Source organism: Ambystoma mexicanum, chromosome 4p, assembly GCF_040938575.1.
Source record: "Ambystoma mexicanum isolate Mex_15411 chromosome 4p, UKY_AmexF1_1, whole genome shotgun sequence".
NCBI classification, from domain to species: domain Eukaryota; kingdom Metazoa; phylum Chordata; class Amphibia; order Caudata; family Ambystomatidae; genus Ambystoma; species Ambystoma mexicanum.
The window spans coordinates 844,549,017-844,568,975 of NC_090927.1; the positions used below are offsets into that span (position 1 = coordinate 844,549,017).

The 19,959-nt window shown below is 47.2% G+C and overlaps 43 non-coding genes and 24 pseudogenes across 43 annotated transcripts; all 67 read right to left on the bottom strand.

Moving 5' to 3' along the window:
- Positions 1–83: 83 nt before the first annotated feature.
- Positions 84–202, bottom strand: LOC138462183 (5S ribosomal RNA). The gene has a single exon (XR_011264787.1). It is a non-coding gene; the product is annotated as a 5S ribosomal RNA (ribosomal RNA).
- Positions 203–308: 106 nt separating this feature from the next.
- LOC138455882 (5S ribosomal RNA) lies at positions 309–427 on the bottom strand. The gene has a single exon (XR_011262043.1). It is a non-coding gene; the product is annotated as a 5S ribosomal RNA (ribosomal RNA).
- Positions 428–533: 106 nt separating this feature from the next.
- LOC138462886 (5S ribosomal RNA) lies at positions 534–652 on the bottom strand. The gene has a single exon (XR_011265474.1). It is a non-coding gene; the product is annotated as a 5S ribosomal RNA (ribosomal RNA).
- A 453-nt stretch (positions 653–1,105) lies between these two features.
- Positions 1,106–1,214, bottom strand: LOC138457118 (5S ribosomal RNA; annotated as a pseudogene).
- Positions 1,215–1,320: 106 nt separating this feature from the next.
- On the bottom strand, positions 1,321–1,439 carry LOC138463892 (5S ribosomal RNA). The gene has a single exon (XR_011266477.1). It is a non-coding gene; the product is annotated as a 5S ribosomal RNA (ribosomal RNA).
- A 106-nt stretch (positions 1,440–1,545) lies between these two features.
- On the bottom strand, positions 1,546–1,664 carry LOC138463545 (5S ribosomal RNA). The gene has a single exon (XR_011266131.1). It is a non-coding gene; the product is annotated as a 5S ribosomal RNA (ribosomal RNA).
- Positions 1,665–2,127: 463 nt separating this feature from the next.
- On the bottom strand, positions 2,128–2,236 carry LOC138457119 (5S ribosomal RNA; annotated as a pseudogene).
- Positions 2,237–2,342: 106 nt separating this feature from the next.
- LOC138457976 (5S ribosomal RNA) lies at positions 2,343–2,451 on the bottom strand (annotated as a pseudogene).
- A 106-nt stretch (positions 2,452–2,557) lies between these two features.
- On the bottom strand, positions 2,558–2,676 carry LOC138465119 (5S ribosomal RNA). The gene has a single exon (XR_011267693.1). It is a non-coding gene; the product is annotated as a 5S ribosomal RNA (ribosomal RNA).
- Positions 2,677–2,782: 106 nt separating this feature from the next.
- On the bottom strand, positions 2,783–2,901 carry LOC138461903 (5S ribosomal RNA). The gene has a single exon (XR_011264508.1). It is a non-coding gene; the product is annotated as a 5S ribosomal RNA (ribosomal RNA).
- A 106-nt stretch (positions 2,902–3,007) lies between these two features.
- On the bottom strand, positions 3,008–3,116 carry LOC138458351 (5S ribosomal RNA; annotated as a pseudogene).
- Positions 3,117–3,579: 463 nt separating this feature from the next.
- Positions 3,580–3,688, bottom strand: LOC138459008 (5S ribosomal RNA; annotated as a pseudogene).
- A 106-nt stretch (positions 3,689–3,794) lies between these two features.
- Positions 3,795–3,913, bottom strand: LOC138462184 (5S ribosomal RNA). Its single transcript, XR_011264788.1, has one exon. It is a non-coding gene; the product is annotated as a 5S ribosomal RNA (ribosomal RNA).
- Positions 3,914–4,019: 106 nt separating this feature from the next.
- On the bottom strand, positions 4,020–4,138 carry LOC138458750 (5S ribosomal RNA). The gene has a single exon (XR_011262471.1). It is a non-coding gene; the product is annotated as a 5S ribosomal RNA (ribosomal RNA).
- A 107-nt stretch (positions 4,139–4,245) lies between these two features.
- On the bottom strand, positions 4,246–4,364 carry LOC138454079 (5S ribosomal RNA). Its single transcript, XR_011260772.1, has one exon. It is a non-coding gene; the product is annotated as a 5S ribosomal RNA (ribosomal RNA).
- Positions 4,365–4,827: 463 nt separating this feature from the next.
- On the bottom strand, positions 4,828–4,936 carry LOC138457120 (5S ribosomal RNA; annotated as a pseudogene).
- A 106-nt stretch (positions 4,937–5,042) lies between these two features.
- On the bottom strand, positions 5,043–5,161 carry LOC138455922 (5S ribosomal RNA; annotated as a pseudogene).
- Positions 5,162–5,267: 106 nt separating this feature from the next.
- Positions 5,268–5,386, bottom strand: LOC138463149 (5S ribosomal RNA). Its single transcript, XR_011265734.1, has one exon. It is a non-coding gene; the product is annotated as a 5S ribosomal RNA (ribosomal RNA).
- Positions 5,387–5,492: 106 nt separating this feature from the next.
- LOC138463655 (5S ribosomal RNA) lies at positions 5,493–5,611 on the bottom strand. The gene has a single exon (XR_011266241.1). It is a non-coding gene; the product is annotated as a 5S ribosomal RNA (ribosomal RNA).
- Positions 5,612–6,074: 463 nt separating this feature from the next.
- On the bottom strand, positions 6,075–6,183 carry LOC138458054 (5S ribosomal RNA; annotated as a pseudogene).
- Positions 6,184–6,290: 107 nt separating this feature from the next.
- On the bottom strand, positions 6,291–6,409 carry LOC138462187 (5S ribosomal RNA). The gene has a single exon (XR_011264790.1). It is a non-coding gene; the product is annotated as a 5S ribosomal RNA (ribosomal RNA).
- A 106-nt stretch (positions 6,410–6,515) lies between these two features.
- LOC138455893 (5S ribosomal RNA) lies at positions 6,516–6,634 on the bottom strand. Its single transcript, XR_011262044.1, has one exon. It is a non-coding gene; the product is annotated as a 5S ribosomal RNA (ribosomal RNA).
- A 106-nt stretch (positions 6,635–6,740) lies between these two features.
- LOC138463656 (5S ribosomal RNA) lies at positions 6,741–6,859 on the bottom strand. Its single transcript, XR_011266242.1, has one exon. It is a non-coding gene; the product is annotated as a 5S ribosomal RNA (ribosomal RNA).
- A 463-nt stretch (positions 6,860–7,322) lies between these two features.
- LOC138459479 (5S ribosomal RNA) lies at positions 7,323–7,431 on the bottom strand (annotated as a pseudogene).
- Positions 7,432–7,528: 97 nt separating this feature from the next.
- LOC138460534 (5S ribosomal RNA) lies at positions 7,529–7,647 on the bottom strand. Its single transcript, XR_011263218.1, has one exon. It is a non-coding gene; the product is annotated as a 5S ribosomal RNA (ribosomal RNA).
- A 106-nt stretch (positions 7,648–7,753) lies between these two features.
- On the bottom strand, positions 7,754–7,872 carry LOC138462188 (5S ribosomal RNA). The gene has a single exon (XR_011264791.1). It is a non-coding gene; the product is annotated as a 5S ribosomal RNA (ribosomal RNA).
- A 106-nt stretch (positions 7,873–7,978) lies between these two features.
- On the bottom strand, positions 7,979–8,097 carry LOC138457458 (5S ribosomal RNA). Its single transcript, XR_011262245.1, has one exon. It is a non-coding gene; the product is annotated as a 5S ribosomal RNA (ribosomal RNA).
- A 106-nt stretch (positions 8,098–8,203) lies between these two features.
- Positions 8,204–8,322, bottom strand: LOC138461486 (5S ribosomal RNA). The gene has a single exon (XR_011264102.1). It is a non-coding gene; the product is annotated as a 5S ribosomal RNA (ribosomal RNA).
- A 453-nt stretch (positions 8,323–8,775) lies between these two features.
- Positions 8,776–8,884, bottom strand: LOC138457121 (5S ribosomal RNA; annotated as a pseudogene).
- A 106-nt stretch (positions 8,885–8,990) lies between these two features.
- Positions 8,991–9,109, bottom strand: LOC138454034 (5S ribosomal RNA). Its single transcript, XR_011260729.1, has one exon. It is a non-coding gene; the product is annotated as a 5S ribosomal RNA (ribosomal RNA).
- A 106-nt stretch (positions 9,110–9,215) lies between these two features.
- Positions 9,216–9,334, bottom strand: LOC138458377 (5S ribosomal RNA). The gene has a single exon (XR_011262405.1). It is a non-coding gene; the product is annotated as a 5S ribosomal RNA (ribosomal RNA).
- A 463-nt stretch (positions 9,335–9,797) lies between these two features.
- Positions 9,798–9,906, bottom strand: LOC138457122 (5S ribosomal RNA; annotated as a pseudogene).
- Positions 9,907–10,012: 106 nt separating this feature from the next.
- LOC138457977 (5S ribosomal RNA) lies at positions 10,013–10,121 on the bottom strand (annotated as a pseudogene).
- A 106-nt stretch (positions 10,122–10,227) lies between these two features.
- On the bottom strand, positions 10,228–10,346 carry LOC138462189 (5S ribosomal RNA). Its single transcript, XR_011264792.1, has one exon. It is a non-coding gene; the product is annotated as a 5S ribosomal RNA (ribosomal RNA).
- Positions 10,347–10,452: 106 nt separating this feature from the next.
- On the bottom strand, positions 10,453–10,571 carry LOC138459160 (5S ribosomal RNA). Its single transcript, XR_011262546.1, has one exon. It is a non-coding gene; the product is annotated as a 5S ribosomal RNA (ribosomal RNA).
- A 106-nt stretch (positions 10,572–10,677) lies between these two features.
- On the bottom strand, positions 10,678–10,786 carry LOC138456122 (5S ribosomal RNA; annotated as a pseudogene).
- A 106-nt stretch (positions 10,787–10,892) lies between these two features.
- On the bottom strand, positions 10,893–11,011 carry LOC138454448 (5S ribosomal RNA). The gene has a single exon (XR_011261125.1). It is a non-coding gene; the product is annotated as a 5S ribosomal RNA (ribosomal RNA).
- Positions 11,012–11,117: 106 nt separating this feature from the next.
- On the bottom strand, positions 11,118–11,236 carry LOC138463176 (5S ribosomal RNA). Its single transcript, XR_011265763.1, has one exon. It is a non-coding gene; the product is annotated as a 5S ribosomal RNA (ribosomal RNA).
- A 106-nt stretch (positions 11,237–11,342) lies between these two features.
- Positions 11,343–11,461, bottom strand: LOC138461488 (5S ribosomal RNA). Its single transcript, XR_011264104.1, has one exon. It is a non-coding gene; the product is annotated as a 5S ribosomal RNA (ribosomal RNA).
- A 463-nt stretch (positions 11,462–11,924) lies between these two features.
- Positions 11,925–12,033, bottom strand: LOC138459009 (5S ribosomal RNA; annotated as a pseudogene).
- Positions 12,034–12,139: 106 nt separating this feature from the next.
- Positions 12,140–12,258, bottom strand: LOC138462190 (5S ribosomal RNA). Its single transcript, XR_011264793.1, has one exon. It is a non-coding gene; the product is annotated as a 5S ribosomal RNA (ribosomal RNA).
- A 106-nt stretch (positions 12,259–12,364) lies between these two features.
- LOC138456099 (5S ribosomal RNA) lies at positions 12,365–12,473 on the bottom strand (annotated as a pseudogene).
- Positions 12,474–12,579: 106 nt separating this feature from the next.
- Positions 12,580–12,698, bottom strand: LOC138463359 (5S ribosomal RNA). Its single transcript, XR_011265945.1, has one exon. It is a non-coding gene; the product is annotated as a 5S ribosomal RNA (ribosomal RNA).
- A 463-nt stretch (positions 12,699–13,161) lies between these two features.
- On the bottom strand, positions 13,162–13,270 carry LOC138456185 (5S ribosomal RNA; annotated as a pseudogene).
- Positions 13,271–13,367: 97 nt separating this feature from the next.
- On the bottom strand, positions 13,368–13,486 carry LOC138460535 (5S ribosomal RNA). The gene has a single exon (XR_011263219.1). It is a non-coding gene; the product is annotated as a 5S ribosomal RNA (ribosomal RNA).
- Positions 13,487–13,592: 106 nt separating this feature from the next.
- On the bottom strand, positions 13,593–13,711 carry LOC138454595 (5S ribosomal RNA). The gene has a single exon (XR_011261265.1). It is a non-coding gene; the product is annotated as a 5S ribosomal RNA (ribosomal RNA).
- A 106-nt stretch (positions 13,712–13,817) lies between these two features.
- On the bottom strand, positions 13,818–13,936 carry LOC138465174 (5S ribosomal RNA). Its single transcript, XR_011267748.1, has one exon. It is a non-coding gene; the product is annotated as a 5S ribosomal RNA (ribosomal RNA).
- Positions 13,937–14,042: 106 nt separating this feature from the next.
- Positions 14,043–14,161, bottom strand: LOC138465198 (5S ribosomal RNA). Its single transcript, XR_011267773.1, has one exon. It is a non-coding gene; the product is annotated as a 5S ribosomal RNA (ribosomal RNA).
- Positions 14,162–14,613: 452 nt separating this feature from the next.
- LOC138457123 (5S ribosomal RNA) lies at positions 14,614–14,722 on the bottom strand (annotated as a pseudogene).
- A 106-nt stretch (positions 14,723–14,828) lies between these two features.
- Positions 14,829–14,947, bottom strand: LOC138463078 (5S ribosomal RNA). The gene has a single exon (XR_011265665.1). It is a non-coding gene; the product is annotated as a 5S ribosomal RNA (ribosomal RNA).
- Positions 14,948–15,053: 106 nt separating this feature from the next.
- On the bottom strand, positions 15,054–15,172 carry LOC138458390 (5S ribosomal RNA). The gene has a single exon (XR_011262408.1). It is a non-coding gene; the product is annotated as a 5S ribosomal RNA (ribosomal RNA).
- Positions 15,173–15,625: 453 nt separating this feature from the next.
- On the bottom strand, positions 15,626–15,734 carry LOC138457124 (5S ribosomal RNA; annotated as a pseudogene).
- A 106-nt stretch (positions 15,735–15,840) lies between these two features.
- Positions 15,841–15,949, bottom strand: LOC138457978 (5S ribosomal RNA; annotated as a pseudogene).
- A 106-nt stretch (positions 15,950–16,055) lies between these two features.
- LOC138455330 (5S ribosomal RNA) lies at positions 16,056–16,174 on the bottom strand. Its single transcript, XR_011261966.1, has one exon. It is a non-coding gene; the product is annotated as a 5S ribosomal RNA (ribosomal RNA).
- A 106-nt stretch (positions 16,175–16,280) lies between these two features.
- On the bottom strand, positions 16,281–16,389 carry LOC138455929 (5S ribosomal RNA; annotated as a pseudogene).
- A 106-nt stretch (positions 16,390–16,495) lies between these two features.
- LOC138456123 (5S ribosomal RNA) lies at positions 16,496–16,604 on the bottom strand (annotated as a pseudogene).
- A 106-nt stretch (positions 16,605–16,710) lies between these two features.
- On the bottom strand, positions 16,711–16,829 carry LOC138454380 (5S ribosomal RNA). Its single transcript, XR_011261060.1, has one exon. It is a non-coding gene; the product is annotated as a 5S ribosomal RNA (ribosomal RNA).
- Positions 16,830–16,935: 106 nt separating this feature from the next.
- LOC138463373 (5S ribosomal RNA) lies at positions 16,936–17,054 on the bottom strand. Its single transcript, XR_011265960.1, has one exon. It is a non-coding gene; the product is annotated as a 5S ribosomal RNA (ribosomal RNA).
- Positions 17,055–17,160: 106 nt separating this feature from the next.
- On the bottom strand, positions 17,161–17,279 carry LOC138461489 (5S ribosomal RNA). Its single transcript, XR_011264105.1, has one exon. It is a non-coding gene; the product is annotated as a 5S ribosomal RNA (ribosomal RNA).
- Positions 17,280–17,742: 463 nt separating this feature from the next.
- On the bottom strand, positions 17,743–17,851 carry LOC138459010 (5S ribosomal RNA; annotated as a pseudogene).
- A 106-nt stretch (positions 17,852–17,957) lies between these two features.
- LOC138462556 (5S ribosomal RNA) lies at positions 17,958–18,076 on the bottom strand. Its single transcript, XR_011265152.1, has one exon. It is a non-coding gene; the product is annotated as a 5S ribosomal RNA (ribosomal RNA).
- Positions 18,077–18,182: 106 nt separating this feature from the next.
- LOC138463360 (5S ribosomal RNA) lies at positions 18,183–18,301 on the bottom strand. The gene has a single exon (XR_011265946.1). It is a non-coding gene; the product is annotated as a 5S ribosomal RNA (ribosomal RNA).
- Positions 18,302–18,764: 463 nt separating this feature from the next.
- LOC138457474 (5S ribosomal RNA) lies at positions 18,765–18,873 on the bottom strand (annotated as a pseudogene).
- A 106-nt stretch (positions 18,874–18,979) lies between these two features.
- LOC138458005 (5S ribosomal RNA) lies at positions 18,980–19,088 on the bottom strand (annotated as a pseudogene).
- A 106-nt stretch (positions 19,089–19,194) lies between these two features.
- LOC138461191 (5S ribosomal RNA) lies at positions 19,195–19,313 on the bottom strand. Its single transcript, XR_011263822.1, has one exon. It is a non-coding gene; the product is annotated as a 5S ribosomal RNA (ribosomal RNA).
- A 106-nt stretch (positions 19,314–19,419) lies between these two features.
- Positions 19,420–19,538, bottom strand: LOC138455905 (5S ribosomal RNA). Its single transcript, XR_011262045.1, has one exon. It is a non-coding gene; the product is annotated as a 5S ribosomal RNA (ribosomal RNA).
- Positions 19,539–19,644: 106 nt separating this feature from the next.
- On the bottom strand, positions 19,645–19,763 carry LOC138464633 (5S ribosomal RNA). Its single transcript, XR_011267211.1, has one exon. It is a non-coding gene; the product is annotated as a 5S ribosomal RNA (ribosomal RNA).
- Positions 19,764–19,959: the final 196 nt, after the last annotated feature.

Genomic DNA, 19,959 nt, shown 5'->3' on the forward strand with positions numbered 1-19,959 from the left:
TTTTAAGCATCTAGTCAGCTAGACCTTGCAGTTTTGAAAGGCAATTGAGAAATGGCTCACTTCCTGAACTTGGAGCACAAAAAAGCCTACAGCACCTGGTATTCCCAGGCGGTCTCCCATCCAGGTACTAACGAGGCCCGACACTGCTTAGCTTCCGAGATCAGACGAGATCGGGCGCATTCAGTGTGGTGTGGCCGTAGGCTCTGGGCCTTGTGAGTTTTGTACTTTTAAGCATCTAGTCGGCTAGACCTTGCAGTTTTGAAAGGCAATTGAGAAATGGCTCACTTCCTGAACTTGGAGTACAAAAAAGCCTACAGCACCTGGTATTCCCAGGCGGTCTCCCATCCAGGTACTAACTAGGCCCGACACTGCTTAGCTTCTGAGATCAGACGAGATCAGGCGCATTCAGTGTGGTGTGGCCGTAGGCTCTGGGCCTAGGAAGTTTTGTACTTTTAAGCATCTAGTCGGCTAGACCTTGCAGTTTTAAAAGGCAATTGAGAAAGGGCTCACTTCCTGAACTTGGAGCACAAAAAAGCCTACAGCACCTGGTATTCCCAGGCGGTCTCCCATCCAGGTACTAACTAGGCCTGACACTGCTTCACTTCCGAGATCAGACGAGATCGGGTGCATTCAGTGTGGTGTGGCCGTAGGCTCTAGGAATGCTAAGAATATTACTCTTATGCATTTGCATTTAGTAAGCTAAGCCATGCAGCCACTTGCAATATGATACCACGCTCATCGCTCGATCAGGCGAGATATATAAGACTGGTGGGCCCATTCAGGACTCCTATGTCTGGTAGGATAACTTTAATTCATCCATCCTGTGTCTGTTGCAGGGAGGTGGAGAGAACAATCAACACAATAATGGTTTTCTTTCATGCCTCTTGAAGGACTCAATATTCTCTGTACTGCATTACATGTGAACGTCGATTTATTACCCATGAACACACTACCTGTATGCTAATTCTATGTAAAAAGGTAGCTCCAGCCCTCATGATGTTGTCCAACATTTCCGCTATAAAACGGTATACAATTATTTTGGAAACATACCAAATTTGAAAAATAATTGAGAAGTTGCGCAATTACTAATCATGGAGCACAAAAAAGCCTACAGCACCTGGTATTCCCAGGCAGTCTCCCATCCAGGTACTAACTAGGCCCGACCCTGCTTAGCTTCCGAGATCGGGCGCATTCAGTGTGGTGTGGCCGTAGGCTTTGGGCCTAGTGAGTTTTGTACTTTTAAGCATCTAGTCGGCTAGACCTTGCAGTTTTGAAAGGCAATTGAGAAATGGCTCACTTCCTGAACTTGGAGCACAAAAAAGCCTACAGCACCTGGTATTCCCAGGCGGTCTCCCATCCAGGTACTAACTAGGCCCAACAATGCTTAGCTTCCGAGATCAGACGAGATCAGGCGCATTCAGTGTGGTGTGGCCGTAGGCTCTGGGCCTAATGAGTTTTGTACTTTTAAGCATCTAGTCGGCTAGACCTTGCAGTTTTGAAAGGCAATTGAGAAAGGGTTCACTTCCTGAACTTGGAGCACAAAAAAGCCTACAGCACCTGGTATTCCCAGGCGGTCTCCCATCCAGGTACTAACTAGGCCTAACACTGCTTAACTTCTGAGATCAGACGAGATCGGGTGCATTCAGTGTGGTGTGGCCGTAGGCTCTAGGAATGCTAAGAATATTACTCTTATGCATTTGCATTTAGTAAGCTAAGCCATGCAGCCACTTGCAACATGATACCACGCTCATCGCTCGATCAGGCTCGATCAGGCGAGATATATAAGACTGGTGGGCCCATTCAGGACTCCTATGTCTGGTAGGATAACTTTAATTCATCCATCCTGTGTCTGTTGCAGGGAGGTGGAGAGAACAATCAACACAATAATGGTTTTCTTTCATGCCTCTTGAAGGACTCAATATTCTCTGTACTGCATTACATGTGAAAGTCGATTTATTACCCATGAACACACTACCTGTATGCTAATTCTATGTAAAAAGGTAGCTCCAGCCCTCATGATGTTGTCCAACATTTCCGCTATAAAACGGTATACAATTATTTTGGAAACATACCAAATTTGAAAAATAATTGAGAAGTTGCGCAATTACTAATCATGGAGCACAAAAAAGCCTACAGCACCTGGTATTCCCAGGCAGTCTCCCATCCAGGTACTAACTAGGCCCGACCCTGCTTAGCTTCCGAGATCGGGCGCATTCAGTGTGGTGTGGCCGTAGGCTCTGGGCCTAGTGAGTTTTGTACTTTTAAGCATCTAGTCGGCTAGACCTTGCAGTTTTGAAAGGCAATTGTGAAATGGCTCACTTCCTGAACTTGGAGCACAAAAAAGCCTACAGCACCTGGTATTCCCAGGCGGTCTCCCATCCAGGTACTAACGAGGCCCGACACTGCTTAGCTTCCGAGATCAGACGCATTCAGTGTGGTGTGGCCGTAGGCTCTGGGCCTTGTGAGTTTTGTACTTTTAAGCATCTAGTCGGCTAGACCTTGCAGTTTTGAAAGGCAATTGAGAAATGGCTCCCTTCCTGAACTTGGAGCACAAAAAAGCCTACAGCACCTGGTATTCCCAGGCGGTCTCCCATCCAGGTACTAACAAGGCCCGACACTGCGTAGCTTCCGAGATCAGACGAGATCGGGCGCATTCAGTGTGGTGTGGCCGTAGGCTCTGGGCCTTGTGAGTTTTGTACTTTTAAGCATCTAGTCGGCTAGACCTTGCAGTTTTGAAAGGCAATTGAGAAATGGCTCACTTCCTGAACTTGGAGTACAAAAAAGCCTACAGCACCTGGTATTCCCAGGCGGTCTCCCATCCAGGTACTAACTAGGCCCGACACTGCTTAGCTTCTGAGATCAGATGAGATCAGGCGCATTCAGTGTGGTGTGGCTGTAGGCTCTGGGCCTAGTGAGTTTTGTACTTTTAAGCATCTAGTCGGCTAGACCTTGCAGTTTTAAAAGGCAATTGAGAAATGGCTCACTTCCTGAACTTGGAGTACAAAAAACCCTACAGCACCTGGTATTCCCAGGCGGTCTCCCATCCAGGTACTAACTAGGCCCGACCCTGCTTAGCTTCCAAGATCGGGCGCATTCAGTGTGGTGTGGCCGTAGGCTCTAGGAATGCTAAGAATATTACTCTTATGCATTTGCATTTAGTAAGCTAAGCCATGCAGCCACTTGCAACATGATACCACGCTCATCGCTCGATCCGGCTCGATCAGGCGAGATATATAAGACTGGTGGGCCCATTCAGGACTCCTATGTCTGGTAGGATAACTTTAATTCATCCATCCTGTGTCTGTTGCAGGGAGGTGGAGAGAACAATCAACACAATAATGGGTTTCTTTCATGCCTCTTGAAGGACTCAATATTCTCTGTACTGCATTACATGTGAAAGTCGATTTATTACCCATGAACACACTACCTGTATGCTAATTCTATGTAAAAAGGTAGCTCCAGCCCTCATGATGTTGTCCAACATTTCCGCTATAAAACGGGATACAATTATTTTGGAAACATACCAAATTTGAAAAATAATTGAGAAGTTGCGCAATTACTAATCATGGAGCACAAAAAAGCCTACAGCACCTGGTATTCCCAGGCAGTCTCCCATCCAGGTACTAACTAGGCCCGACCCTGCTTAGCTTCCGAGATCGGGCACATTCTGTGTGGTGTGGCCGTAGGCTCTGGGCCTAGTGAGTTTTGTACTTTTAAGCATCTAGTCGGCTAGACCTTGCAGTTTTGAAAGGCAATTGTGAAATGGCTCACTTCCTGAACTTGGAGCACAAAAAAGCCTACAGCACCTGGTATTCCCAGGCGGTCTCCCATCCAGGTACTAACGAGGCCCGACACTGCTTAGCTTCCGAGATCAGACGAGATCGGGCGCATTCAGTGTGGTGTGGCCGTAGGCTCTGGGCCTTGTGAGTTTTGTACTTTTAAGCATCTAGTCGGTTAGACCTTGCAGTTTTGAAAGGCAATTGAGAAATGGCTCACTTCCTGAACTTGGAGTACAAAAAAGCCTACAGCACCTGGTATTCCCAGGCGGTCTCCCATCCAGGTACTAACTAGGCCCAACACTGCTTAGCTTCTGAGATCAGACGAGATCAGGCGCATTCAGTGTGGTGTGGCCGTAGGCTCTGGGCCTAGTGAGTTTTGTACTTTTAAGCATCTAGTCGGCTAGACCTTGCAGTTTTAAAAAGGCAATTGAGAAAGGGCTCACTTCCTGAACTTGGAGCACAAAAAAGCCTACAGCACCTGGTATTCCCAGGCAGTCTCCCATCCAGGTACTAACTAGGCCTAACACTGCTTAACTTCCGAGATCAGACAAGATCGGGTGCATTCAGTGTGGTGTGGCCGTAGGCTCTAGGAATGCTAAGAATATTACTCTTATGCATTTGCATTTAGTAAGCTAAGCCATGCAGCCACTTGCAACATGATACCACGCTCATCGCTCGATCAGGCTCGATCAGGCGAGATATATAAGACTGGTGGGCCCATTCAGGACTCCTATGTCTGGTAGGATAACTTTAATTCATCCATCCTGTGTCTGTTGCAGGGAGGTGGAGAGAACAATCAACACAATAATGGTTTTCTTTCATGCCTCTTGAAGGACTCAATATTCTCTGTACTGCATTACATGTGAAAGTCGATTTATTACCCATGAACACACTACCTGTATGCTAATTCTATGTAAAAAGGTAGCTCCAGCCCTCATGATGTTGTCCAACATTTCCGCTATAAAACGGTATACAATTATTTTGGAAACATACCAAATTTGAAAAATAATTGAGAAGTTGCGCAATTACTAATCATGGAGCACAAAAAAGCCTACAGCACCTGGTATTCCCAGGCAGTCTCCCATCCAGGTACTAACTAGGCCCGACCCTGCTTAGCTTCCGAGATCGGGCGCATTCAGTGTGGTGTGGCCGTAGGCTCTGGGCCTAGTGAGTTTTGTACTTTTAAGCATCTAGTCGGCTAGACCTTGCAGTTTTGAAAGGCAATTGTGAAATGGCTCACTTCCTGAACTTGGAGCACAAAAAAGCCTACAGCACCTGGTATTCCCAGGTGGTCTCCCATCCAGGTACTAACTAGGCCCAACACTGCTTAGCTTCCTAGATCAGGCAAGATCAGGCGCAATCAGTGTGGTGTGGCCGTAGGCTCTGGGCCTAGTGAGTTTTGTACTTTTAAGCATCTAGTCAGCTAGACCTTGCAGTTTTGAAAGGCAATTGAGAAATGGCTCACTTCCTGAACTTGGAGCACAAAAAAGCCTACAGCACCTGGTATTCCCAGGCGGTCTCCCATTCAGGTACTAACGAGGCCCGACACTGCTTAGCTTCCGAGATCAGACGAGATCGGGCGCATTCAGTGTGGTGTGGCCGTAGGCTCTGGGCCTTGTGAGTTTTGTACTTTTAAGCATCTAGTCGGCTAGACCTTGCAGTTTTGAAAGGCAATTGAGAAATGGCTCACTTCCTGAACTTGGAGCACAAAAAAGCCTACAGCACCTGGTATTCCCAGGCGGTCTCCCATCCAGGTACTAACTAGGCCTGACACTGCTTAACTTCCAAGATCAGACGAGATCGGGTGCATTCAGTGTGGTGTGGCCGTAGGCTCAAGGAATGCTAAGAATATTACTCTTATGCATTTGCATTTAGTAAGCTAAGCCATGCAGCCACTTGCAACATGATACCACGCTCATCGCTCGATCAGGCTCGATCAGGCGAGATATATAAGACTGGTGGGCCCATTCAGGACTCCTATGTCTGGTAGGATAACTTTAATTCATCCATCCTGTGTCTGTTGCAGGGAGGTGGAGAGAACAATCAACACAATAATGGGTTTCTTTCATGCCTCTTGAAGGACTCAATATTCTCTGTACTGCATTACATGTGAAAGTCGATTTATTACCCATGAACACTCTACCTGTATGCTAATTCTATGTAAAAAGGTAGCTCCAGCCCTCATGATGTTGTCCAACATTTCCGCTATAAAACGGGATACAATTATTTTGGAAACATACCAAATTTGAAAAATAATTGAGAAGTTGCGCAATTACTAATCATGGAGCACAAAAAAGCCTACAGCACCTGGTATTCCCAGGCAGTCTCCCATCCAGGTACTAACTAGGCCCGACCCTGCTTAGCTTCCGAGATCAGGCGCATTCAGTGTGGTGTGGCCGTAGGCGCTGGGCCTAGTGAGTTTTGTACTTTTAAGCATCTAGTCGGCTAGACCTTGCAGTTTTGAAAGGCAATTGTGAAATGGCTCACTTCCTGAACTTGGAGCACAAAAAAAGCCTACAGCACCTGGTATTCCCAGGCGGTCTCCCATCCAGGTACTAACGAGGCCCGACACTGCTTAGCTTCCGAGATCAGACGAGATCGGGCGCATTCAGTGTGGTGTGGCCGTAGGCTCTGGGCCTTGTGAGTTTTGTACTTTTAAGCATCTAGTCGGCTAGACCTTGCAGTTTTGAAAGGCAATTGAGAAATGGCTCACTTCCTGAACTTGGAGTACAAAAAAGCCTACAGCACCTGGTATTCCCAGGCGGTCTCCCATCCAGGTACTAACTAGGCCCGACACTGCTTAGCTTCTGAGATCAGACGAGATCAGGCGCATTCAGTGTGGTGTGGCCGTAGGCTCTGGGCCTAGTGAGTTTTGTACTTTTAAGCATCTAGTCGGCTAGACCTTGCAGTTTTAAAAGGCAATTGAGAAAGGGCTCACTTCCTGAACTTGGAGCACAAAAAAGCCTACAGCACCTGGTATTCCCAGGCGGTCTCCCATCCAGGTACTAACTAGGCCTGACACTGCTTAACTTCCAAGATCAGACGAGATCGGGTGCATTCAGTGTGGTGTGGCCGTAGGCTCTAGGAATGCTAAGAATATTACTCTTATGCATTTGCATTTAGTAAGCTAAGCCATGCAGCCACTTGCAACATGATACCACGCTCATCGCTCGATCAGGCTCGATCAGGCGAGATATATAAGACTGGTGGGCCCATTCAGGACTCCTATGTCTGGTAGGATAACTTTAATTCATCCATCCTGTGTCTGTTGCAGGGAGGTGGAGAGAACAATCAACACAATAATGGTTTTCTTTCATGCCTCTTGAAGGACTCAATATTCTCTGTACTGCATTACATGTGAAAGTCGATTTATTACCCATGAACACACTACCTGTATGCTAATTCTATGTAAAAAGGTAGCTCCAGCCCTCATGATGTTGTCCAACATTTCCGCTATAAAACGGGATACAATTATTTTGGAAACATACCAAATTTGAAAAATAATTGAGAAGTTGCGCAATTACTAATCATGGAGCACAAAAAAGCCTACAGCACCTGGTATTCCCAGGCAGTCTCCCATCCAGGTACTAACTAGGCCCGACCCTGCTTAGTTTCTGAGATCGGGCGCATTCAGTGTGGTGTGGCCGTAGGCTCTAGGCCTAGTGAGTTTTGTACTTTTAAGCACTAGACCTTGCAGTTTTGAAAGGCAATTGTGAAATGGCTCACTTCCTGAACTTGGAGCACAAAAAAGCCTACAGCACCTGGTATTCCCAGGTGGTCTCCCATCCAGGTACTAACTAGGCCCGACACTGCTTAGCTTCCGAGATCAGACGAGATCGGGCGCAATCAGTGTGGTGTGGCCGTAGGCTCTGGGCCTAGTGAGTTTTGTACTTTTAAGCATCTAGTCAGCTAGACCTTGCAGTTTTGAAAGGCAATTGAGAAATGGCTCACTTCCTGAACTTGGAGCACAAAAAAGCCTACAGCACCTGGTATTCCCAGGCGGTCTCCCATCCAGGTACTAACGAGGCCCGACACTGCTTAGCTTCCGAGATCAGACGAGATCGGGCGCATTCAGTGTGGTGTGGCCGTAGGCTCTGGTCCTTGTGAGTTTTGTACTTTTAAGCATCTAGTCGGCTAGACCTTGCAGTTTTGAAAGGCAATTGAGAAATGGCTCACTTCCTGAACTTGGAGTACAAAAAAGCCTACAGCACCTGGTATTCCCAGGCGGTCTCCCATCCAGGTACTAACTAGGCCCGACACTGCTTAGCTTCTGAGATCAGACGAGATCAGGAGCATTCAGTGTGGTGTGGCCGTAGGCTCTGGGCCTAGGAAGTTTTGTACTTTTAAGCATCTAGTCGGCTAGACCTTGCAGTTTTAAAAGGCAATTGAGAAAGGGCTCACTTCCTGAACTTGGAGCACAAAAAAGCCTACAGCACCTGGTATTCCCAGGCGGTCTCCCATCCAGGTACTAACTAGGCCTGACACTGCTTAACTTCCGAGATCAGACGAGATCGGGTGCATTCAGTGTGGTGTGGCCGTAGGCTCTAGGAATGCTAAGAATATTACTCTTATGCATTTGCATTTAGTAAGCTAAGCCATGCAGCCACTTGCAACATGATACCACGCTCATCGCTCGATCAGGCGAGATATATAAGACTGGTGGGCCCATTCAGGACTCCTATGTCTGGTAGGATAACTTTAATTCATCCATCCTGTGTCTGTTGCAGGGAGGTGGAGAGAACAATCAACACAATAATGGGTTTCTTTCATGCCTCTTGAAGGACTCAATATTCTCTGTACTGCATTACATGTGAAAGTCGATTTATTACCCATGAACACACTACTTGTATGCTAATTCTATGTAAAAAGGTAGCTCCAGCCCTCATGATGTTGTCCAACATTTCCGCTATAAAACGGGATACAATTATTTTGGAAACATACCAAATTTGAAAAATAATTGAGAAGTTGCGCAATTACTAATCATGGAGCACAAAAAAGCCTACAGCACCTGGTATTCCCAGGCAGTCTCCCATCCAGGTACTAACTAGGCCCGACCCTGCTTAGCTTCCGAGATCGGGCGCATTCAGTGTGGTGTGGCCGTAGGCTCTGGGCCTAGTGAGTTTTGTACTTTTAAGCATCTAGTCGGCTAGACCTTGCAGTTTTGAAAGGCAATTGAGAAATGGCTCACTTCCTGAACTTGGAGCACAAAAAAGCCTACAGCACCTGGTATTCCCAGGCGGTCTCCCATCCAGGTACTAACTAGGCCCAACAATGCTTAGCTTCCGAGATCAGACGAGATCAGGCGCACTCAGTGTGGTGTGGCCGTAGGCTCTGGGCCTAATGAGTTTTGTACTTTTAAGCATCTAGTCGGCTAGACCTTGCAGTTTTGAAAGGCAATTGAGAAAGGGTTCACTTCCTGAACTTGGAGCACAAAAAAGCCTACAGCACCTGGTATTCCCAGGCGGTCTCCCATCCAGGTACTAACTAGGCCTAACACTGCTTAACTTCCGAGATCAGACGAGATCGGGTGCATTCAGTGTGGTGTGGCCGTAGGCTCTAGGAATGCTAAGAATATTACTCTTATGCATTTGCATTTAGTAAGCTAAGCCATGCAGCCACTTGCAACATGATACCACGCTCATCGCTCGATCAGGCTCGATCAGGCGAGATATATAAGACTGGTGGGCCCATTCAGGACTCCTATGTCTGGTAGGATAACTTTAATTCATCCATCCTGTGTCTGTTGCAGGGAGGTGGAGAGAACAATCAACACAATAATGGTTTTCTTTCATGCCTCTTGAAGGACTCAATATTCTCTGTACTGCATTACATGTGAAAGTCGATTTATTACCCATGAACACACCACCTGTATGCTAATTCTATGTAAAAAGGTAGCTCCAGCCCTCATGATGTTGTCCAACATTTCCGCTATAAAACGGTATACAATTATTTTGGAAACATACCAAATTTGAAAAATAATTGAGAAGTTGCGCAATTAATAATCATGGAGCACAAAAAAGCCTACAGCACCTGGTATTCCCAGGCAGTCTCCCATCCAGGTACTAACTAGGCCCGACCCTGCTTAGCTTCCGAGATCGGGCGCATTCAGTGTGGTGTGGCCGTAGGCTCTGGGCCTAGTGAGTTTTGTACTTTTAAGCATCTAGTCGGCTAGACCTTGCAGTTTTGAAAGGCAATTGTGAAATGGCTCACTTCCTGAACTTGGAGCACAAAAAAGCCTACAGCACCTGGTATTCCCAGGCGGTCTCCCATCCAGGTACTAACGAGGCCCGACACTGCTTAGCTTCCGAGATCAGACGCATTCAGTGTGGTGTGGCCGTAGGCTCTGGGCCTTGTGAGTTTTGTACTTTTAAGCATCTAGTCAGCTAGACCTTGCAGTTTTGAAAGGCAATTGAGAAATGGCTCCCTTCCTGAACTTGGAGCACAAAAAAGCCTACAGCACCTGGTATTCCCAGGCGGTCTCCCATCCAGGTACTAACGAGGCCCGACACTGCTTAGCTTCCGAGATCAGACGAGATCGGGCGCATTCAGTGTGGTGTGGCCGTAGGCTCTGGGCCTTGTGAGTTTTGTACTTTTAAGCATCTAGTCGGCTAGACCTTGCAGTTTTGAAAGGCAATTGAGAAATGGCTCACTTCCTGAACTTGGAGTACAAAAAAGCCTACAGCACCTGGTATTCCCAGGCGGTCTCCCATCCAGGTACTAACTAGGCCCGACACTGCTTAGCTTCTGAGATCAGACGAGATCAGGCGCATTCAGTGTGGTGTGGCTGTAGGCTCTGGGCCTAGTGAGTTTTGTACTTTTAAGCATCTAGTCGGCTAGACCTTGCAGTTTTAAAAGGCAATTGAGAAATGGCTCACTTCCTGAACTTGGAGTACAAAAAAGCCTACAGCACCTGGTATTCCCAGGCGGTCTCCCATCCAGGTACTAACTAGGCCCGACCCTGCTTAGCTTCCGAGATCGGGCGCATTCAGTGTGGTGTGGCCGTAGGCTCTGGGCCTAGTGAGTTTTGTACTTTTAAGCATCTAGTCGGCTAGACCTTGCAGTTTTGAAAGGCAATTGTGAAATGGCTCACTTCCTGAACTTGGAGCACAAAAAAGCCTACAGCACCTGGTATTCCCAGGTGGTCTCCCATCCAGGTACTAACTAGGCCCGACACTGCTTAGCTTCCGAGATCAGACGAGATCGGGCGCAATCAGTGTGGTGTGTCCGTAGTCTCTGGGCCTAGTGAGTTTTGTACTTTTAAGCATCTAGTCAGCTAGACCTTGCAGTTTTGAAAGGCAATTGAGAAATGGCTCACTTCCTGAACTTGGAGCACAAAAAAGCCTACAGCACCTGGTATTCCCAGGTGGTCTCCCATCCAGGTACTAACGAGGCCCGACACTGCTTAGCTTCCGAGATCAGACGAGATCGGGCACATTCAGTGTGGTGTGGCCGTAGGCTCTGGGCCTTGTGAGTTTTGTACTTTTAAGCATCTAGTCGGCTAGACCTTGCAGTTTTAAAAGGCAATTGAGAAAGGGCTCACTTCCTGAACTTGGAGCACAAAAAAGCCTACAGCACCTGGTATTCCCAGGCGGTCTCCCATCCAGGTACTAACTAGGCCTGACACTGCTTAACTTCCGAGATCAGACGAGATCGGGTGCATTCAGTGTGGTGTGGCCGTAGGCTCTAGGAATGCTAAGAATATTACTCTTATGCATTTGCATTTAGTAAGCTAAGCCATGCAGCCACTTGCAACATGATACCACGCTCATCGCTCGATCCGGCTCGATCAGGCGAGATATATAAGACTGGTGGGCCCATTCAGGACTCCTATGTCTGGTAGGATAACTTTAATTCATCCATCCTGTGTCTGTTGCAGGGAGGTGGAGAGAACAATCAACACAATAATGGGTTTCTTTCATGCCTCTTGAAGGACTCAATATTCTCTGTACTGCATTACATGTGAAAGTCGATTTATTACCCATGAACACACTACCTGTATGCTAATTCTATGTAAAAAGGTAGCTCCAGCCCTCATGATGTTGTCCAACATTTCCGCTATAAAACGGGACACAATTATTTTGGAAACATACCAAATTTGAAAAATAATTGAGAAGTTGCGCAATTACTAATCATGGAGCACAAAAAAGCCTACAGCACCTGGTATTCCCAGGCAGTCTCCCATCCAGGTACTAACTAGGCCCGACCCTGCTTAGCTTCCGAGATCGGGCACATTCTGTGTGGTGTGGCCGTAGGCTCTGGGCCTAGTGAGTTTTGTACTTTTAAGCATCTAGTCGGCTAGACCTTGCAGTTTTGAAAGGCAATTGTGAAATGGCTCACTTCCTGAACTTGGAGCACAAAAAAGCCTACAGCACCTGGTATTCCCAGGCGGTCTCCCATCCAGGTACTAACGAGGCCCGACACTGCTTAGCTTCCGAGATCAGACGAGATCGGGCGCATTCAGTGTGGTGTGGCCGTAGGCTCTGGGCCTTGTGAGTTTTGTACTTTTAAGCATCTAGTCGGTTAGACCTTGCAGTTTTGAAAGGCAATTGAGAAATGGCTCACTTCCTGAACTTGGAGTACAAAAAAGCCTACAGCACCTGGTATTCCCAGGCGGTCTCCCATCCAGGTACTAACTAGGCCCAACACTGCTTAGCTTCTGAGATCAGACGCATTCAGTGTGGTGTGGCCGTAGGCTCTGGGCCTAGTGAGTTTTGTACTTTTAAGCATCTAGTCGGCTAGACCTTGCAGTTTTGAAAGGCAATTGAGAAAGGGCTCACTTCCTGAACTTGGAGCACAAAAAAGCCTACAGCACCTGGTATTCCCAGGCGGTCTCCCATCCAGGTACTAACTAGGCCTAACACTGCTTAACTTCCGAGATCAGACAAGATCGGGTGCATTCAGTGTGGTGTGGCCGTAGGCTCTAGGAATGCTAAGAATATTACTCTTATGCATTTGCATTTAGTAAGCTAAGCCATGCAGCCACTTGCAACATGATACCACGCTCATCGCTCGATCAGGCTCGATCAGGCGAGATATATAAGACTGGTGGGCCCATTCAGGACTCCTATGTCTGGTAGGATAACTTTAATTCATCCATCCTGTGTCTGTTGCAGGGAGGTGGAGAGAACAATCAACACAATAATGGTTTTCTTTCATGCCTCTTGAAGGACTCAATATTCTCTGTACTGCATTACATGTGAAAGTCGATTTATTACCCATGAACACACTACCTGTATGCTAATTCTATGTAAAAAGGTAGCTCCAGCCCTCATGATGTTGTCCAACATTTCCGCTATAAAACGGGATACAATTATTTTGGAAACATACCAAATTTGAAAAATAATTGAGAAGTTGCGCAATTACTAATCATGGAGCACAAAAAAGCCTACAGCACCTGGTATTCCCAGGCAGTCTCCCATCCAGGTACTAACTAGGCCCAACCCTGCTTAGCTTCCGAGATCGGGTGCATTCAGTGTGGTGTGGCCGTAGGCTCTAGGCCTAGTGAGTTTTGTACTTTTAAGCACTAGACCTTGCAGTTTTGAAAGGCAATTGTGAAATGGCTCACTTCCTGAACTTGGAGCACAAAAAAGCCTACAGCACCTGGTATTCCCAGGTGGTCTCCCATCCAGGTACTAACTAGGCCCGACACTGCTTAGCTTCCGAGATCAGACGAGATCGGGCGCAATCAGTGTGGTGTGGCCGTAGGCTCTGGGCCTAGTGAGTTTTGTACTTTTAAGCATCTAGTCAGCTAGACCTTGCAGTTTTGAAAGGCAATTGAGAAATGGCTCACTTCCTGAACTTGGAGCACAAAAAAGCCTACAGCACCTGGTATTCCCGGGCGGTCTCCCATCCAGGTACTAACGAGGCCCGACACTGCTTAGCTTCCGAGATCAAGCGAGATCGGGCGCATTCAGTGTGGTGTGGCCGTAGGCTCTGGGCCTTGTGAGTTTTGTACTTTTAAGCATCTAGTCGGCTAGACCTTGCAGTTTTGAAAGGCAATTGAGAAATGGCTCACTTCCTGAACTTGGAGTACAAAAAAGCCTACAGCACCTGGTATTCCCAGGCGGTCTCCCATCCAGGTACTAACTAGGCGCGACACTGCTTAGCTTCTGAGATCAGACGAGATCAGGCGCATTCAGTGTGGTGTGGCCGTAGGCTCTGGGCCTAGGAAGTTTTGTACTTTTAAGCATCTAGTCGGCTAGACCTTGCAGTTTTAAAAGGCAATTGAGAAAGGGCTCACTTCCTGAACTTGGAGCACAAAAAAGCCTACAGCACCTGGTATTCCCAGGCAGTCTCCCATCCAGGTACTAACTAGGCCTGACACTGCTTCACTTCCGAGATCAGACGAGATCGGGTGCATTCAGTGTGGTGTGGCCGTAGGCTCTAGGAATGCTAAGAATATTACTCTTATGCATTTGCATTTAGTAAGCTAAGCCATGCAGCCACTTGCAACATGATACCACGCTCATCGCTCGATCAGGCGAGATATATAAGACTGGTGGGCCCATTCAGGACTCCTATGTCTGGTAGGATAACTTTAATTCATCCATCCTGTGTCTGTTGCAGGGAGGTGGAGAGAACAATCAACACAATAATGGGTTTCTTTCATGCCTCTTGAAGGACTCAATATTCTCTGTACTGCATTACATGTGAAAGTCGATTTATTACCCATGAACACACTACTTGTATGCTAATTCTATGTAAAAAGGTAGCTCCAGCCCTCATGATGTTGTCCAACATTTCCGCTATTAAACGGGATACAATTATTTTGGAAACATACCAAATTTGAAAAATAATTGAGAAGTTGCGCAATTACTAATCATGGAGCACAAAAAGCCTACAGCACCTGGTATTCCCAGGCAGTCTCCCATCCAGGTACTAACTAGGCCCGACCCTGCTTAGCTTCCGAGATCGGGCGCATTCAGTGTGGTGTGGCCGTAGGCTCTGGGCCTAGTGAGTTTTGTACTTTTAAGCATCTAGTCGGCTAGACCTTGCAGTTTTGAAAGGCAATTGAGAAATGGCTCACTTCCTGAACTTGGAGCACAAAAAAGCCTACAGCACCTGGTATTCCCAGGCGGTCTCCCATCCAGGTACTAACTAGGCCCAACACTACTTAGCTTCCGAGATCAGACGAGATCAGGCGCATTCAGTGTGGTGTGGCCGTAGGCTCTGGGCCTAATGAGTTTTGTACTTTTAAGCATCTAGTCGGCTAGACCTTGCAGTTTTGAAAGGCAATTGAGAAAGGGTTCACTTCCTGAACTTGGAGCACAAAAAAGCCTACAGCACCTGGTATTCCCAGGCGGTCTCCCATCCAGGTACTAACTAGGCCTAACACTGCTTAACTTCCGAGATCAGACGAGATCGGGTGCATTCAGTGTGGTGTGGCCGTAGGCTCTAGGAATGCTAAGAATATTACTCTTATGCATTTGCATTTAGTAAGCTAAGCCATGCAGCCACTTGCAACATGATACCACGCTCATCGCTCGATCAGGCGAGATATATAAGACTGGTGGGCCCATTCAGGACTCCTATGTCTGGTAGGATAACTTTAATTCATCCATCCTGTGTCTGTTGCAGGGAGGTGGAGAGAACAATCAACACAATAATGGTTTTCTTTCATGCCTCTTGAAGGACTCAATATTCTCTGTACTGCATTACATGTGAAAGTCGATTTATTACCCATGAACACACTACCTGTATGCTAATTCTATGTAAAAAGGTAGCTCCAGCCCTCATGATGTTGTCCAACATTTCCGCTATAAAACGGTATACAATTATTTTGGAAACATACCAAATTTGAAAAATAATTGAGAAGTTGCGCAATTACTAATCATGGAGCACAAAAAAGCCTACAGCACCTGGTATTCCCAGGCAGTCTCCCATCCAGGTACTAACTAGGCCCGACCCTGCTTAGCTTCCGAGATCGGGCGCATTCAGTGTGGTGTGGCCGTAGGCTCTGGGCCTAGTGAGTTTTGTACTTTTAAGCATCTAGTCGGCTAGACCTTGCAGTTTTGAAAGGCAATTGTGAAATGGCTCACTTCCTGAACTTGGAGCACAAAAAAGCCTACAGCACCTGGTATTCCCAGGCGGTCTCCCATCCAGGTACTAACGAGGCCCGACACTGCTTAGCTTCCGAGATCAGACGCATTCAGTGTGGTGTGGCCGTAGGCTCTGGGCCTTGTGAGTTTTGTACTTTTAAGCATCTAGTCGGCTAGACCTTGCAGTTTTGAAAGGCAATTGAGAAATGGCTCCCTTCCTGAACTTGGAGTACAAAAAAGCCTACAGCACCTGGTATTCCCAGGCGGTCTCCCATCCAGGTACTAACGAGGCCCGACACTGCTTAGCTTCCGAGATCAGACGAGATCAGGCGCATTCAGTGTGGTGCGCCCGTAGGCTCTGGGCCTTGTGAGTTTTGTACTTTTAAGCATCTAGTCGGCTAGACCTTGCAGTTTTGAAAGGCAATTGAGAAATGGCTCACTTCCTGAACTTGGAGTACAAAAAAGCCTACAGCACCTGGTATTCCCAGGCGGTCTCCCATCCAGGTACTAACTAGGCCCGACACTGCTTAGCTTCTGAGATCAGGCGCATTCAGTGTGGTGTGGCTGTAGGCTCTGGGCCTAGTGAGTTTTGTACTTTTAAGCATCTAGTCGGCTAGACCTTGCAGTTTTAAAAGGCAATTGAGAAATGGCTCACTTCCTGAACTTGGAGTACAAAAAAGCCTACAGCACCTGGTATTCCCAGGCGGTCTCCCATCCAGGTACTAACTAGGCCCGACCCTGCTTAGCTTCCGAGATCGGGCGCATTCAGTGTGGTGTGGCCGTAGGCTCTGGGCCTAGTGAGTTTTGTACTTTTAAGCATCTAGTCGGCTAGACCTTGCAGTTTTGAAAGGCAATTGTGAAATGGCTCACTTCCTGAACTTGGAGCACAAAAAAGCCTACAGCACCTGGTATTCCCAGGTGGTCTCCCATCCAGGTACTAACTAGGCCCGACACTGCTTAGCTTCCGAGATCAGACGAGATCGGGTGCAATCAGTGTGGTGTGTCCATAGTCTCTGGGCCTAGTGAGTTTTGTACTTTTAAGCATCTAGTCAGCTAGACCTTGCAGTTTTGAAAGGCAATTGAGAAATGGCTCACTTCCTGAACTTGGAGCACAAAAAAGCCTACAGCACCTGGTATTCCCAGGCGGTCTCCCATCCAGGTACTAACGAGGCCCGACACTGCTTAGCTTCCGAGATCAGACGAGATCGGGCACATTCAGTGTGGTGTGGCCGTAGGCTCTGGGCTTTGTGAGTTTTGTACTTTTAAGCATCTAGTCGGCTAGACCTTGCAGTTTTAAAAGGCAATTGAGAAAGGGCTCACTTCCTGAACTTGGAGCACAAAAAAGCCTACAGCACCTGGTATTCCCAGGCGGTCTCCCATCCAGGTACTAACTAGGCCTGACACTGCTTAACTTCCGAGATCAGACGAGATCGGGTGCATTCAGTGTGGTGTGGCCGTAGGCTCTAGGAATGCTAAGAATATTACTCTTATGCATTTGCATTTAGTAAGCTAAGCCATGCAGCCACTTGCAACATGATACCACGCTCATCGCTCGATCCGGCTCGATCAGGCGAGATATATAAGACTGGTGGGCCCATTCAGGACTCCTATGTCTGGTAGGATAACTTTAATTCATCCATCCTGTGTCTGTTGCAGGGAGGTGGAGAGAACAATCAACACAATAATGGGTTTCTTTCATGCCTCTTGAAGGACTCAATATTCTCTGTACTGCATTACATGTGAAAGTCGATTTATTACCCATGAACACACTACCTGTATGCTAATTCTATGTAAAAAGGTAGCTCCAGCCCTCATGATGTTGTCCAACATTTCCGCTATAAAACGGGATACAATTATTTTGGAAACATACCAAATTTGAAAAATAATTGAGAAGTTGCGCAATTACTAATCATGGAGCACAAAAAAGCCTACAGCACCTGGTATTCCCAGGCAGTCTCCCATCCAGGTACTAACTAGGCCCGACCCTGCTTAGCTTCCGAGATCGGGCACATTCTGTGTGGTGTGGCCGTAGGCTCTGGGCCTAGTGAGTTTTGTACTTTTAAGCATCTAGTCGGCTAGACCTTGCAGTTTTGAAAGGCAATTGTGAAATGGCTCACTTCCTGAACTTGGAGCACAAAAAAGCCTACAGCACCTGGTATTCCCAGGCGGTCTCCCATCCAGGTACTAACGAGGCCCGACACTGCTTAGCTTCTGAGATCAGACGAGATCAGGCGCATTCAGTGTGGTGTGGCCGTAGGCTCTGGGCCTAGTGAGTTTTGTACTTTTAAGCATCTAGTCGGCTAGACCTTGCAGTTTTGAAAGGCAATTGAGAAAGGGCTCACTTCCTGAACTTGGAGCACAAAAAAGCCTACAGCACCTGGTATTCCCAGGCGGTCTCCCATCCAGGTACTAACTAGGCCTAACACTGCTTAACTTCCGAGATCAGACAAGATCGGGTGCATTCAGTGTGGTGTGGCCGTAGGCTCTAGGAATGCTAAGAATATTACTCTTATGCATTTGCATTTAGTAAGCTAAGCCATGCAGCCACTTGCAACATGATACCACGCTCATCGCTCGATCAGGCTCGATCAGGCGAGATATATAAGACTGGTGGGCCCATTCAGGACTCCTATGTCTGGTAGGATAACTTTAATTCATCCATCCTGTGTCTGTTGCAGGGAGGTGGAGAGAACAATCAACACAATAATGGTTTTCTTTCATGCCTCTTGAAGGACTCAATATTCTCTGTACTGCATTACATGTGAAAGTCGATTTATTACCCATGAACACACTACCTGTATGCTAATTCTATGTAAAAAGGTAGCTCCAGCCCTCATGATGTTGTCCAACATTTCCGCTATAAAACGGTATACAATTATTTTGGAAACATACCAAATTTGAAAAATAATTGAGAAGTTGCGCAATTACTAATCATGGAGCACAAAAAAGCCTACAGCACCTGGTATTCCCAGGCAGTCTCCCATCCAGGTACTAACTAGGCCCGACCCTGCTTAGCTTCCGAGATCGGGCGCATTCAGTGTGGTGTGGCTGTAGGCTCTGGGCCTAGTGAGTTTTGTACTTTTAAGCATCTAGTCGGCTAGACCTTGCAGTTTTGAAAGGCAATTGTGAAATGGCTCACTTCCTGAACTTGGAGCACAAAAAAGCCTACAGCACCTGGTATTCCCAGGTGGTCTCCCATCCAGGTACTAACTAGGCCCAACACTGCTTAGCTTCCTAGATCAGGCGCAATCAGTGTGGTGTGGCCGTAGGCTCTGGGCCTAGTGAGTTTTGTACTTTTAAGCATCTAGTCAGCTAGACCTTGCAGTTTTGAAAGGCAATTGAGAAATGGCTCACTTCCTGAACTTGGAGCACAAAAAAGCCTACAGCACCTGGTATTCCCAGGCGGTCTCCCATCCAGGTACTAACGAGGCCCGACACTGCTTAGCTTCCGAGATCAGACGAGATCGGGCGCTTTCAGTGTGGTGTGGCCGTAGGCTCTGGGCCTTGTGAGTTTTGTACTTTTAAGCATCTAGTCGGCTAGACCTTGCAGTTTTGAAAGGCAATTGAGAAATGGCTCACTTCCTGAACTTGGAGTACAAAAAAGCCTACAGCACCTGGTATTCCCAGGCGGTCTCCCATCCAGGTACTAACTAGGCCCGACACTGCTTAGCTTCTGAGATCAGACGAGATCAGGCGCATTCAGTGTGGTGTGGCCGTAGGCTCTGGGCCTAGTGAGTTTTGTACTTTTAAGCATCTAGTCGGCTAGACCTTGCAGTTTTAAAAGGCAATTGAGAAAGGGCTCACTTCCTGAACTTGGAGCACAAAAAAGCCTACAGCACCTGGTATTCCCAGGCGGTCTCCCATCCAGGTACTAACTAGGCCTGACACTGCTTAACTTCCGAGATCAGACAAGATCGGGTGCATTCAGTGTGGTGTGGCCGTAGGCTCTAGGAATGCTAAGAATATTACTCTTATGCATTTGCATTTAGTAAGCTAAGCCATGCAGCCACTTGCAACATGATACCACGCTCATCGCTCGATCAGGCTCGATCAGGCGAGATATATAAGACTGGTGGGCCCATTCAGGACTCCTATGTCTGGTAGGATAACTTTAATTCATCCATCCTGTGTCTGTTGCAGGG